We start from the raw sequence: 14,794 nt of genomic DNA, 5'->3' as shown, positions 1-14,794 counted from the left end.
AAAAAAATTGCAGACTTATTTTACAGCAATGAAGTTAAACACATAAATGATTAAATCACATTACCCTACTTTAGACACACCATAAAGTAAACGCAAGGTAAAATTCACGAGTGAATGGCTTAGCAGTAATTATGAATGCTCGTAGGGACTCGGCTTTCTGACCGAACGAAGACCTTCAATGTCACCTTCGCACTTATTCATATTTACCTAGGCACCACGCATCCAATGAAACCGCAAAGCGTGTGATCTTCCAATTTAAGCAATTTACATAACATTGTTCAAAGAAAATAAGCTTTCCGCTTTGATGCGTTGATCTGGCAAGTTTCAGAAAAGCTGGGCTATTGCGAAGGGTTTTAATCTTCTCAGAAACAATTTGTAACAAAGTTATAACCCCTTTTTGAATAAAATGAAAGGTAAGGTTTTTGTTAAGTTCCCATTCGACACGGGGGGTTCAACCGTTTGAAACTTGACGTGGACGGCTTCATAACCTCGACTGCTATTTAGCCTTCGAGTCTACTTACGATTTGAGTGACGCGAGGTAACATTGCGAAAGTTGACAACAGCCGTACGTGAGTGGATTGTAGAAGAATCCCATTCTTGTTGTCTGGCGGCACTTTGCATTTCAGTTTCCTTTCTTATTCGAAATGCTGGCAACGCTAAATGACTCCTTAGGGAATTCAAGTATTTACGCTGAGGATGGTATTCACAGTTATTATAGTACCTAATGTGGGTTTAAAGCCCCTCTGGGTCTTTGTTTGCAGTTTATGATTTATTTTATTGTATGTGAGGATTCCAAGAATGAGATGGAAGTTTAAGGCGGTTCTTTACAATTGACGACTCCATATTAGATTTCAGTTCCTAGAGATTTAGAATAAATTGGTTTTTAACTTGACCACAAGTAACAAGGAGAGACTTGCCATTGTAGATAGGTATGCAAATAAATACATAAAGTCAAACGACAGTTTGTTTATGATTGATAATTATTGACACGAGTCGAGTCGAATGATGAGAGCTCAATCCAGATAACTGAATAGTCGTTTAGGAAGATAACGAAGTTGAGCTGTAACTCAGTGTATGTACAGTCGCCATCAGATATATCGGAGCGGCCAAGGCGCTCACAAATATCTGAACGCGCCTCTATTGTCAAGGCGTTAGAGTGCGTGTTCAGATATTGTGAACACCTTGGCCGCTCCGATATATCTGATGGCGACTGTACTATAGCCTTAGCAGAACCGATTCAAACGTGACCTACTATTACGCATGGGTTTTACGGATCTGGAGATCAAGTCTTATAATGGTAGAGCTCAGTCAAGATGCTTTAAGAATTCAGTAGCTGGTGACATCATAAGAAACAATCGTGCGGCGATAATTACAGAGCGTCATTTAGGCCCAGGCGTTAGTTAATGGGTTCGGTAGTAACAATGAGATATAACGACCCACTCGAGGACCTACACAAATAGCAAATTATGTCCATGTACGTCTAACGAATGGGCGCGACGACCGCAAGGTTGCGGTAGGTGGCGTATCCTTCTTAAATGCAGTGAGTTAAGTATTACACAATTATTTGAAAGGATTTTATATTTTTTACTTGAATGACATTCATATTACAATAGGCGACAACGACGTCATGCATTACGCTACATGTAAATACAGAGAAAGAGGAAATAAAGACTTGTTATATTCATTACACTAAATAAAGAAACAATTCGCTTTGTTACTTAATATGTTAATAACAGAGACCTACTGCTGTATTCGAACTTCCATTCTAGATACGTTATAGTTTAGATATCAACTAGTTCTCTTTTGCAGCTCAATTCGGGCAACCAATGTCACTTTTACGTTAGATAGAGTAAGATATCTATTAGATGTGAATTGGATCTCTAAGTCATATCCTGTGGAAATCGTTCAAGAGTATCTCCAGAATCGCGCAAATGTCAAATTTGACAGGTTAGATCTTAAACGTATCGTTATCGTATCTTGGTGATGTCTAAAAGATATCTAATACATATCTATTTCAAAATCCGAATCGAGCCCCTATATGTGACTGGTGAAGAGGGTGAAGCGTGGAGCCATGTTTGGGACCGAATGTAGGATTGATTGTCTAAGAGTAGGTAACACTGGCTGGCAGACAGACGATGGAAGGTGATAAGGATAAGGGGAATTTGTTTTGGTTGAAATTGCTTGCTAGAGTTAGTATTATAACGATAGTTTAAAAATACACAAAGACACATGTCAACAATTAATAAATTATATTGTTCCCGTTGTATAAAACTTGACTAGTTAAGACAATTGAGAATTTTAAATTGTTCCTGGCATTTATAATCAGATTAAAAGTAGTGATGTACCGACTATTGATTTGGCCGACTAGCCGACTAGCCGACTAATCGGCGCTCGAATGGCCGATTAGTCGGCCGACTAGTCGGCTAGTCGGCCAGATCCTTAGTTTCGTATAAGTTCAGGTGAAAAGAATACTTTTGCTCCCTTGGTTGCGCTATTTATCATAATTTAACTTGGCAAAAAAGTGTTCTCTACAGGTTCAAAGACCTATCAAAAGAATCCTCGTTCAATTTCTGTCTTTAGTTTTTTCTGAGCAGACCGTCAGTACAGCTTGTAGGAGGTATTTCCAAGGCTCTATTTCCCGTACGTAGTCGCCAGTTAAGAACCTATCCCCTGTGGTCAGCGTCTTTACGAGCAACGTGCCCTGACTAAGTCTCTAAATTTTGCAATAACATTAAAGGATGACTCACGTTAGGCCGGGCCGTGTCCGGCCCGGAGCTTCCGGCGCATCGTTTTCTGTGGTCTATGACATGACAGGCGATCACGTGATGCTCGTGATCACCTATCATGTCATAGAAAAGTAATGGCTCCACCATTAAAAAAAAAACAAAACTGAATAGTAATAAAAAAAATTAACTCTAGAACTTGTACATGAAATTACACGAGAATCCATTGAGATTGACCTGTAGAGGAAAACACCAGCCCAGCACCAACATATGATAACGATCAAACGGTAAATTATAAAGTTTTCGTATGCACCCTGAATATTGGTATTTTAGTAAAATAAACTTAAAACATATGGTAAATATTGACTGTTGATTTCGTTTTTTTCTGTTTTTCTTTCACTGATAAAGTGCCGACTAATCGGCCATTTTTGCCGACTAGTCGCCGACTAATCGCCGACTACAAATGTGGCCGGATAGTCGGCTTTCCCGACTAGTCGGCGACTAGTCGGTACATCCCTAATTAAAAGCCAACAACTTGTGTACAACAAGTACTAATATGTACATACTTAATTTGAATAATAATGTGAGCAACGATGCGGACATTACATTCACTACTCGCGAAACCCGAAATAGAAAGTGTTCCTTGAGCCGTCTGTCTCGCATGAGTCTCTATTGTGCAGGAAATTAACAAAGCTCGAGACAAAAGTCCTTAATGTCTAACAAGTCTTAGGCTTAGGTCGGGCTATTATGAATAACTCAATTAATCATCGTCAAAACGGCGTTTGATAGACCCCGATGTCTGTTGCGGAATCTTGCAGAACACTAGTCTTCCGCCTCGTGGCATTGTAGTACATCGATTTACGTTTTCTAACGTTGTTCAATGCCACGTTCTGCGGATTATCTTTATCCTTATTGACGTTAAATTATTACTTATATTTTGGTATTCTACCAATATAATAATGTCCATGGTGGCTGAAATAGCGTAAGGTTTACCAGTGCTCTATTATGTGACTATAGAAGTCTAAACCAGAAAAACGGATAAGCTTAGCAATCTTAGCATCCTTTTAGCTAATCTTCACTGATATAAGTTTTTTAACAAGCACCAAGTAAATACGTCAAAAAATTTGCGATGTTGGCAGCTTGAGGGAAATAAGCGGGTCGTCGAGGCGAGGACGACGCGCCACATTCTTAAGCTGTGGCTGTGTGTGGTTTTGTGTTTTCATCGCCAAGAAAACACATAATTACGGACAAAAATGTACTATCTATGCTATGTGCTTTGGCTAAGTACTTGTTTAAATTAAACTGGCATTTCATTGAGTTGTATATCATTAGATGTAGTCCTGAACAAGCAGGCGTGTTGCGTTTACAATAAATTATTTTACAATTAACTCTAATGAGACTGCGAAGTACAAAGTGGTCTAAGATGACAAATTGTCTTTCAAGAACCTCTTCTTGCTAACTATTGTTGTTTTAGTTATAGAGGACTTAGTGTACTTCAGCGGTTTGTGTGTTTAGATACTCATTAATAATCTGTTTTAAACGCGTGTTGTTAATATAATAAAATTAGTCTGTGAAGGCAAAGTAATTGCTATTCTAGAGTCGTGCTGATTGACGTATTCGTAAGATTAGTTATTTAATTAGGAGCTTGATTAATAAAGAGCACTGAACGAATATGAACATCGTTACTATTTATTATTCTGTTAAATTAGAAACGTTAATTAATAAAGCAATTAAAATTGCTATGAAATGACATTATTTCTACAGCGAGTAAAGCAACTAACTGAACTGAAATTACTGATTATTATGAAATTACTGATTATCTTATACATATTACTATTATTTTACTGCATGTTTTATGTTTGATTTGATTCACCTGCACACTACAGACAGTCATTTAGAAAAAATATGAGCCGAATGTAAAGTGAGATTCAATCGTTTCTGAAAAATTGTTAACTCTGTCCTTGTATGTACACAATAAAGCTTTGTCTTTTAATACCATAAATTTTAGTGTAGGTATATCATTTTAAACTACCCATTTCATAACACAAACGTACAATACGTCTTCAGTTATGTTTGTTAACAATACCCGACGCATACAGCTCATAGGTAGGAATGTAATAAACACTTAAGAATTACAAAATACAGCATCTTAGCGGCAATGTGTTTATAGCATTACCAGCGCTCAACGATTCTTCTATGACAGTAAAGTTATGGCGCCCACCATAAAACCTGTGACGAGTGCCAAGCGCGAGAGAGGTATAAAGATTAATGACCGTCACTTCATAAGACAGGATAGTTACCCCGCTCGGCCATATCCGCACTCTATAAATACTACAGAATTTCTCAGATATTTTTGTTTATTTCGGAGCGAGAGGCTATTTTAGCGGTAGGTTGAGCGGCCATATTATACTTCAAGGCCTAGAACGCACGGGGTCCAGCTGAGTTTGTGAACCGGCGACGGGTGAATGCCACCGGCCGCAAGTTTTTTGCCATCGACATTCGCTAACGTGATGATCGGTATTCGGTATGACTTATCGAAACCGGATGAACGATATTCGGCAAATTCCATTCAACATGTTTAATAAATAATAATATTAGAAGAAAGACAACACAATATCAGTTACAAAGGTGTCAAAGTAATAAAGTTTCTTCACAGTGAAAACGCAAAGTGCTTTACGTCGCTCCTATACTTTCACGCCATAGAAACATCCGAGTTATCTCAGTAAAAAGGAAATAAAGAAATTCTCGGTAAAAGATAACAAGTTACACCTGCGGGGAGCCGGAATAACTAGCTATAACTAGGTAAGAGTAAACCTTTGTTCTTTCCTCCGAGGCCCGAGTCGTCGAAAAATTATCTTTTTACTTTTTTGCTGACGCTCACGGAGCGGAGCGGTGCGGTTCGGTTCAGGTAGGCTGCCTGGTATAATAATAAGAATAAGCGTTCCTTCGCGAGTACTCGTTCAACTTGACTCGAGGATGCATCCTCAAGAAATACACGATGTTGTGCAAACGATATTAGAAGCTTTTATAAATGATTCCGCAAAGTACATTCCTAATACTAATAAGTAAATAAATAAATATTATAGGGACATTCTTACACAAATTGACCGTCCCACGGTAAACTCAAGAAGGCTTGTGTTGTGGCCACCCAGACAAGGATATTATGTAATACACAAATACTTAAATACATTCATGACTCGGGAACAAATGTCTACGCTAATCACACAAATAATGCACTTACCGGGATTTGAACACGTTATATATTTTTTAATTAAATTGTTTACAATAAGATCGTGTTCTGTTTGTTATTTAGCCTTTTGCTCGCTCATTTTTTTTTGCTTGCGACCCTGTATAAAATTATTAGGAGCTGGAGCTGGACAGCGTGGTCCGATCCAAGAGGTTTACCAGTATTCGTAAACCTCTACCTACGCTCAAAAAGAATCCCATCGTGCAAGTAACATTTAGCTTTTACAGTTACAAAAATATAGAAGTGGAAAAAAATATTCAACTGCCGTTTTATCCTCCCTCCACTTTTGTGCATAATTGCTTTTCTTTGATTATAAAGAACGGTTAAAGTTATAAAATAGTTAAAAAACGATGTAATAACATTCCTTTAAAAAATGTGATCCCATCATAATTGTTGTGTTTTTTTTACCAATGTTGGTAGGTTTCCTATACAGATAAACTTTCGCTTACTTATGTGTATGTATAGTATAATAATGGAGAGGAATGGATATATTTTTGGAGCGCACTCCCCTTTGTGTGGGGTATTGTTGAAGAGGTCTTTACAAATGCGGTAATGCGTCTCTGTAACATTTTCTTCAGGAAACTTTGGAAGTTAGGGAGGGACGTTTTAAATTTTAATATTTTGTCCGTGGAACCCAAAATGTTTCATCTCATTTACCCAGTGTTCTTTTTTATTCGAATTATCTTGTGTTCTAAAACTAATTTGAATACCTATGTACTAATTTAGGGACGCTATAAGCACAAATAATTGCATACATTGCGGCAGCTCGCACGGTAGCATTGACCGCCGGCATCATGGGTGGGACAGCAATATAATTACGCGCGTGCGATAGAGATGGGAACACGCGGGTCAATGTACGAAATTCTTTAGACTTAGCGTCCTTACTTTATTTCAAGCCGACAAGTACATACTTACGTGAGGAATTAATATGATAGTAACAAGAGATCGCAAGGTGAAAGCAAAGAGAATAGATAGTATAGAGGGCTATTGCCAAAGTAAATTTTGTAGTCACGGTACATTTACTGTCATCTATCGACACACGATTAAAACTTAAAATAAAATTGAAAATTAGCCAAAATATGTTTACGGATAAATTATTTTTAATTTTTATTGTTCCATACTGACCCATGTTCTTTCACTGATATGACTGATATGTGTTAAAATTGTTAAATATCAAACGGTGTTGTCAACGCCAATGACCACAATGTCACCCTGACAATAACAATCCCATCAAAAACATTACGTTTAAAAAGATGCACGTCTCGCAATGCAATTATTCTACTACAAAAAAGTTTTGAGATGTAATGTGAAACCAAGTCGGTTATTTTAGTCAGTGCCAGGGGGTGTTAAACCGTATCAATAAGATATCTTTAATTTTTAATACGTATAATGACTGCATGCTAAACAAATGCAAACGTATAGGAGCGGCCTTAGTGCACGCTGCTCAAATCACTTGTGAGCCCGACGCCACGCTGCACGCCCCGCCGAACGCTCCGCTTCGAGCGTCCACTCAGGCCTTACCCTTTAGTCCTTACTTATCGACCCGGAAATGTGCAGAAAAATATCATTGTCAGCGTGGCGAAATACGCGCTAGTTATCACCAGTCTTCACTACAGCCATAAAACCCTGATTTAAACTTTCACGATTATTAAACATTATCAAACTGCACAACGGGACTTAATCGCGTATTTAAGTTTTAAGATTTACCTCCGACGTTACGAGGACGACGTTGTCCCCGTGGTCTCGGAGAAGACTGGCTCAAGTTGACATCAACATCTTCTAGCCGCGCGAGTTTTTCGAACTACCCGCACTTGGTCTTGTTTATCAGTTTGAACGTTTTGCGCACTAGGGATGTCACTCTGTCGACACACAACACTAACGATATTCGATTTATCGACTGTCGATATTCGTTTCCGCTTACATTTACTAATGACTGGATTCCATGTGGATGAGATCTTAAAACCCTCGTCCCGATTAAAATTGCAATGTTTTTTGATTTCAATGGCTTCCCGCACTTTTCTACTGTAGAAATGGCGATCGAGCGAGTAAATGTAAGCGGAAACGAATATCGACCGTCGATAAATCGAATATCGTTAGTGTTGTGTGTCGACAGAGTGACATCCCTCGTGCGCAAAACGTTCAAACTGATAAACAAGACCAAGTGCGGGTAGTTCGAAAAACTCGCGCGGCTAGAAGATGTTGATGTCAACTTGAGCCAGTCTTCTCCGAGACCACGGGGACAACGTCGTCCTCGAAACGTCGGAGGTAAATCTTAAAACTTAAATACGCGATTAAGTCCCGTTGTGCAGTTTGATAAAGCCATAAAACCGCTACAATAATAGCTATAGAGCCATAAAATTGCTTCAATAATAGCTATCAAAGGTAGGTATTAACTTTTCAATGAAAACACTTTTTGCAAGAAGGGCAAGGCAGTTAAATAATACAATACCTTGAAACAATCATGAAACACTCTCAGTTATTCTTCCATTTACCTGAAACAAGAATGAATTGTTTAATGTATTGAACATTGTTCTTGTTATGATCATGACAGATCATTGTCAGTTACAACTGCATTTAATTTTAACAAAACAATTTCTATTTAACCTACTGTACACTATGTAGGGGGATGTCCATTAATAATTGAGGGGTTTTTGAGGATATTTAAAAGTATGTTGTCCGAAAAAATTTACGTGACAGGATTAGTAAGTTGCATACTTAAATTGCAGTGCCAGTAATTGTACCTACGAAAGCAATAAATTACTGATTACATATTTGCCCTCTCCCCCACGTAAAATTTAAAAAGTGAACTTCGGAATGACCTCCCCTCTGAAGTCCTTACGTAATTTACGGACGTCACCTAGGTATGCATTATGTACTTATGTACTTACATATTTCATGATTGCCAATAAGCTTGTTTCCTATAATATTTTATGAGAGTATACAAGGGAGTGATATACACTCGGCGTCAAAAAAATCGCACCTCGCCAAAAATTCGTTTCAAGCAAATATAGCTCTTATCTAATGCATTGTACCCTATCAATATTGGTATCGTTTGAAAGCGCAATTAATGAACTTTAAAAAGATAAATCGTCATTGTTCGTAAAAACAACCATCGCCGAACATAGGCGTTTTGTTTAAAAAAGGGCCGAGATCCAATTTTAATCGGTCCGTTGTTGTGCAATCCGGGACGAGTATAAAATGGAGGGTAAAGGTTAGTTATGGTTTATTCGCTCTCCAGAGGTCACTGAGGTTACTAATGAACCGTTACAGCAAGAAAAAACCCTTGGTCATGGATACCAGTCCAGAAGGAGCTGCTCAAGAGGTGGCACTGCTGCAAACAAGAGTATGGCAGTAAGGAGTTGCTGAGAGATTTAACATAAGCGGTTTTCGAGTGCGTTGAGTCTTGTTGAGGTTCCAGGTGACTGGTGGTTACATCAGGAAGCCTGGACCTGGAAGACAACACTGCTCTTCCGCTAGAGACAATCGGTACATTGTATCGAACTCTTTGCAGAACCGTTTCTCCGAGGCTGTTGAGCTGCAGCAGCAGCTTCAAGCAGCTCAAAAAACAGCAGTAAGCATCTCTACGATCTTAAGAAAGCCGAAAGAGAAGAGGATGATGCCCCGTAGAGCTGTTACAGACCCCCAATTAAAGCAATAGCATCGAATAGCCAGGAGGCAATTTTGCCGACTGCACGAAGATTGGACGTTTGAACAATAGAGGAATGTCCTTTTTTCCGATGAGACGAGGGTGTGCCTTTACACCAACAACAGGTGCGGGGGGGTGTGTAGGAGGCAGGAAGAGCAATTTACGCAGGCCTGCACTGAAGAAACCGTCTGCTTAGGGGCCGTCATCTCGCATGTTCTGGGGCGGCATTTCGATCGATGAGTAAACTGATCTCCTGTGCATTTCCCGCACTGAAGGTGGTCACAGCCAAGGATCCCTGACTACTCGGCGTTCCACAACGGTGTTCTTGGAGGAGCATGTGATCCCATATGATGGTTTTGTTGGACCCAACTTCCAGTTCATGCATCACAACGCCCACTGTCACACTGCGTTGTTTGGGTGAGAGTAACTGTGGGTGGTTGGGATCACGGTAATGGAGTGGCCAGCAAGGAGCCCTGACCTGAACCCAATCGAACATCACTAGGATCAGCTAAACCGGCGGGTTCGGTCACCTGATCCTGCTCCTGCCACTCTCGACAGGCTTCAAAACGCCATTATTGAGGAGTGGAACAACTTTCCTCAAAAACGCATCGTGGCAATCATGACAGTCATGACTGATCACATGGAAGCTACTCGTAGGGCAAGTGGAGGCAGCACTAGGTTTTAAGTTTAGTTTTAAGTTTGTTTTTGCCGTATCTGTTGATTTTGTAGTGTTTTTATTCTTTGCAATTTTAACCTGAATACACGTCGATTCGTTTTTCCTGAATTTTTCTTTTTACATGGAGTAAATCGTCCATTTTACGACATTTTCCAATAGAGGGTTTCATAACCTTTCAAATAAGGCCCCATAATCTTATCTTGCCTTATATAATATAAGATTTAAAACCGCTTGAAAGAAAAAAGTTAAGATGTGCGATTTTTTTGACGCTGAGTGTAGCTGCAAAACCTTAAAGCTGATAAAAGTTACCAATCACTTTTTTAATTAGTCAGATTGGGTAAATACATAGTTTATTTTGCTTGGGGCAAGAGAAACAGTATATGGATTGGTGTTTTTCTTAATCTTAACCCGACTGACCATTTTCAATTTTACTTTCTGAAGCCCTGCAGTAATAAAATAGTTTCTTAAAGTCTTGTTGTTAAAATTACTTATACAATACAATATATGTATATAGGTATTTTGTGAGATATTTTGCCAGCCCCATGGTGAGGATCAAATAATAAAAAGTAGAGATGCAACGGATAGTTGTTTGGCCGGATACCGGATACCGGATATCCGGCCTGGACACTGGCCGAATATCCGGTATCCGGCCGCCGGATATTCGGCCGGCGGAACTATACCTACATTTCGGTTTTTCAGGTGCGCATTCTGCAAGTTTGACCTGTTTTTTAGTAAATGTTCGCGCGGACTCATTTCTAGGTTCGAAATGAGTGCGTGTGTAAGTCAGAGGAATGATTAAATTGTTTTAAAATAATAAACCAGTACGATTATAACCGTGTCTGTTTCTTAAATCCAATTTGTTTACTCCGAAATCAAGCAATGTTACTATCCGGTATCCGGCCGGATAGCATGTCACTATCCGGTATCCGGCCGGATAGTAAAATAATGGCCGGATAGGCCGGATACCGGATAGTAACCGGATATCCGGTGCATCTCTAATAAAAAGGTTATTAGCTGTCTTAATAAATAGGTATCATAATTTTATCTAAATTTGATTGACATGACAAAGGCAGTCTTAGACACTTGTTTTGATTGTGACATGTATTTTTAAATTTTGTAACTTTGTATACTTTCTTCACTATACAGGGTGGAAAATATTAATGGGCAAGTGTCTTAAAACATTAAGTTCGCTCATTTTACTTAAAGGAAACATTATTTTATTTTTAATTAGAAACAAAACTGCTACTTATACAATACCTTTATCGATAGCTTGGCAGATTCCGAAGGTTATTGTTAGAATGTTGAAATGAGATCATTAGTATAAAAAATACATTGTTTGTTAGAATCATGATTACATCTCAATCTTAGCTGCAATTGGTATTATCTATACAGGGACAATGAACAATCTACAGCAGTTTTTCAACCTTTTTCATGACGTGACCCCCCTTATTATGTACAAAATGTTTGGCTTAGGTATAACTTTATGGCTGGTAGAGGCTTCTCAACCCCCTCCCTACAGTATCCACACATTCCACACTGCCAGTAACAAACTTCACTCAGTGGCATTTAAGTTTCTTTTCTTCAGAAAAAAAAAGGTTTAGTTAAGGGCGGTACCTATTCTATTTCTAGCTGTACAATTTCTCTGTCCAATGCCATTTCCTCTTCCTCTCTCATTAAAGCAAAATGTGAGACGAAATGCACATTGGACAAGGAAATTGGGCAGGTTGAATACCACCCTAATATTCTCTCTTGCTATTTATTATCTAAAACATAATATTAATGAGAAATGTATCATGAATCATATACCTGTATGAAGGGTGCTGAACCCTAAGATGATGTATGTAGTCCTGAATTATTGTTTTTTTTTCAATTACATATTCGTTTGAAAACTGCGTTAATATAGGTAAATGCTATACATAGTGTGTATTTGCATGAGTTGAAATGTATTTAGGACTGTTTCCATTAGATTCTTTTGGAGTATTAGCATATAATATTAATCCCATTTACAGCTGTGTCACACTGATAAGAATTATACATCAGTAAGTATACAAACATCATATAAATGTACAGTCAGCTACATAGATAATTGACCCAGCAATCTTCTAGATGGTATGCGGGGGAGCCAACTATCTCTGCAGCTGATAGTACCTATTATAAAAATTCAGTATTCCTCTGCCTTATTAGTAACTTTGACGACCCACGATAGACCCTGCCTGTGAGGCCAATGGTCCTGGGTTCGAATCCCGGTAAGGACATTTATTTGTGTACACAAATATTTCTTCCCGAGACATGGGAGTTTCCTATGTCTATAAGTATGTATTTATCTAAGATATAAGTATGCATATCGTCGCCTAGCACCCATAGTACAAGCTTTGCTTAGTTTGGGGCTAGGTTGATCTGTGTTAATTTGTGTAAGATATCCTCTGATATTTATTTATTTAACTAAAGTACTAATTAAACGTGAACGCCAATCGCTATTGATAGTTAAGTGATCAAATTCGTCACTAGATTAGGAAAGGTTAAATCATTAACACAATGACATTGTTTATCAAGTTTATAACATCTATTTGTGGACGAAATATTGACACAGGAAAATGTGACTGTACTAAGGTAAATACCAACACAAGCTTAGAGGAAAATTGTTTTATAAATACACAAATAATTGTGATGTGAGTGTATACAGCAGCTGTGTATTGACTCACAACAAAGCTTCACATACCTACTATAGCCATTCTAACCTCAATTTAATTTCTTAGTAATCAAACTACTGGCTGTTGAATTTAAAATGATTTGTTATCTTGATTTAAAAGGATGGAGTTTAATAACTTTGATGAAAAATATGAAATTCAAATAATTGTCAGCACCGCTAAAGATTATCGACCCATGTGGCTGGTAAAAACGAATGTTTACCCCACATGCGCCTTGGAATCCATTTAAATACAAACCAGAATAGACGAAGCATATAAGTTAGTATATTTACGAGGAGGAAATACCACTTGTACACGGATCGATTTCCAGTTTTTCGCCGTAACCGAAGCGTCAGTAGGAACAATGAAAACTTTTTTACCTTCGTTTTCGTGACTCCACGGTGCCGCTTTAGATTCCCAGCCTAGAGTACAGTTATTCACAGCACTTTTCATCACAATACTATATTATATTTTATTACTATTTCTACCATTAAAATAATAGTTGCTTTAATTTTAACAACAAAAAATACACAAGCAGGTTATTGCAAGCAAGGGTTCGGACATGACACAAAACAAACCAATCCAATCCAATAGAAAAAGAGAAGGAATAAAAACGCGACGCGCACGCGTTTAGCCAACCACGAACCTCTAAAAGTGCTCAGTCGGTAAAACAGACAACATTAACAGACGGGTAGGGATGTCCATTGAATGCTTTTGTTGCGTTTAAATCGATACCGCTTTAACATTACAAAAAAGCTAAAATGTATAAATTTGAATGCATATCGATGCAAAGGTAAATCCATTTTAGTGTTAAGTAAATAAAATACGTCAAAATGTTCAAAAATCGGCGCAATTATCACGGCTCTTTCAGATATTTCAGAAAAGTAAAGTATCTTTTGTTTATATTTACATCACTATAAGGTAAAGCAGATTTGTTGCTCTCAGCGCCATCTTTTGATTTTAATGAGACAGTGTCTTTGTTCTTGAATTGTTTGTGGATGTATAGAAGTTAAAGTCATTAATCATAGATGTCGCTATACGAGAAGCGTATTTTGATATTTAGCGCCATCTATTCGAAATGTACTGTACCTTGCAACCTGCAAGAAATGTATTGAGATAGTTCGGAACCTAAGTATGAACTGTTGTAATTTTTGGTAATGATAACAGATGGCGTAAAACTAAAACTTATGAACATCAAAATTGCGAACTTTTAGAAGATTAGTTTGCACTGCTGTTTGCAGTTTTGCAGTCCCTTTCGCCGTAAGAGTAACTAACCATTCTCCATTCTGAATAACAAGCAAGTCCTAGGTTCTTGTTCTTTGCTCTCATTTTCACCGAGCGTGAGCGTTGATTCTTAATTAGTTGTAAGTGCCGAATGCCGAATGCACCCGGAGCGCTGGACCAAATTAGCTACAGACTGGGTCCCACAGGACGGATCTCGGAGCAGAGGAAGACCAAAACGGAGATGGCGGGACGACCTTGACACATTTTGTAAAGAGTGGCGGGAGTATGCATCGGATAGGACCAAATGGCGGGAAAGAGGGGAGGCCTTTGCCCAGCAGTGGGACACTCCTACAGGCTAATTAATAAATAAGTAAAAAAAAGTAATCAAATGAGTTCCTTCATAAATAAAATTGCGCATTTTTGGAAGCTTGGAAGCAAGTTTCATATTTTTAACTTTTGTGCATAAATTGTTACAAATTTTTAATATGCGTTTGTCCTACATATGACCTACATGATTTTATTATCGAGTGAAAGTCAAAAATCACGATTAGAATGATGAAGTCACTAGAGAAAAGCCTCAAGATTATTGAT

General features: G+C 38.2%; 1 protein-coding gene across 1 annotated transcript in view; it reads right to left on the bottom strand.

Moving 5' to 3' along the window:
* The window catches only part of LOC134672475 (protein gustavus), a 104,564-nt gene extending 90,941 nt beyond the window's left edge, over positions 1-13,623 (bottom strand). The window contains exon 1 of the mRNA XM_063530414.1: positions 13,360-13,623. The gene's annotated coding sequence lies outside the window, so the exon portion shown is untranslated. The remainder of the gene's footprint in view (positions 1-13,359) is intronic.
* Between the last annotated feature and the right edge of the window lie 1,171 nt (positions 13,624-14,794).

The sequence above is a fragment of the Cydia fagiglandana genome, chromosome 17 (genome assembly GCF_963556715.1).
Source record: "Cydia fagiglandana chromosome 17, ilCydFagi1.1, whole genome shotgun sequence".
NCBI classification, from domain to species: domain Eukaryota; kingdom Metazoa; phylum Arthropoda; class Insecta; order Lepidoptera; family Tortricidae; genus Cydia; species Cydia fagiglandana.
Note: the sequence above shows the minus strand (reverse complement) of the source record. Positions and strands in the feature narration are given on the sequence as shown.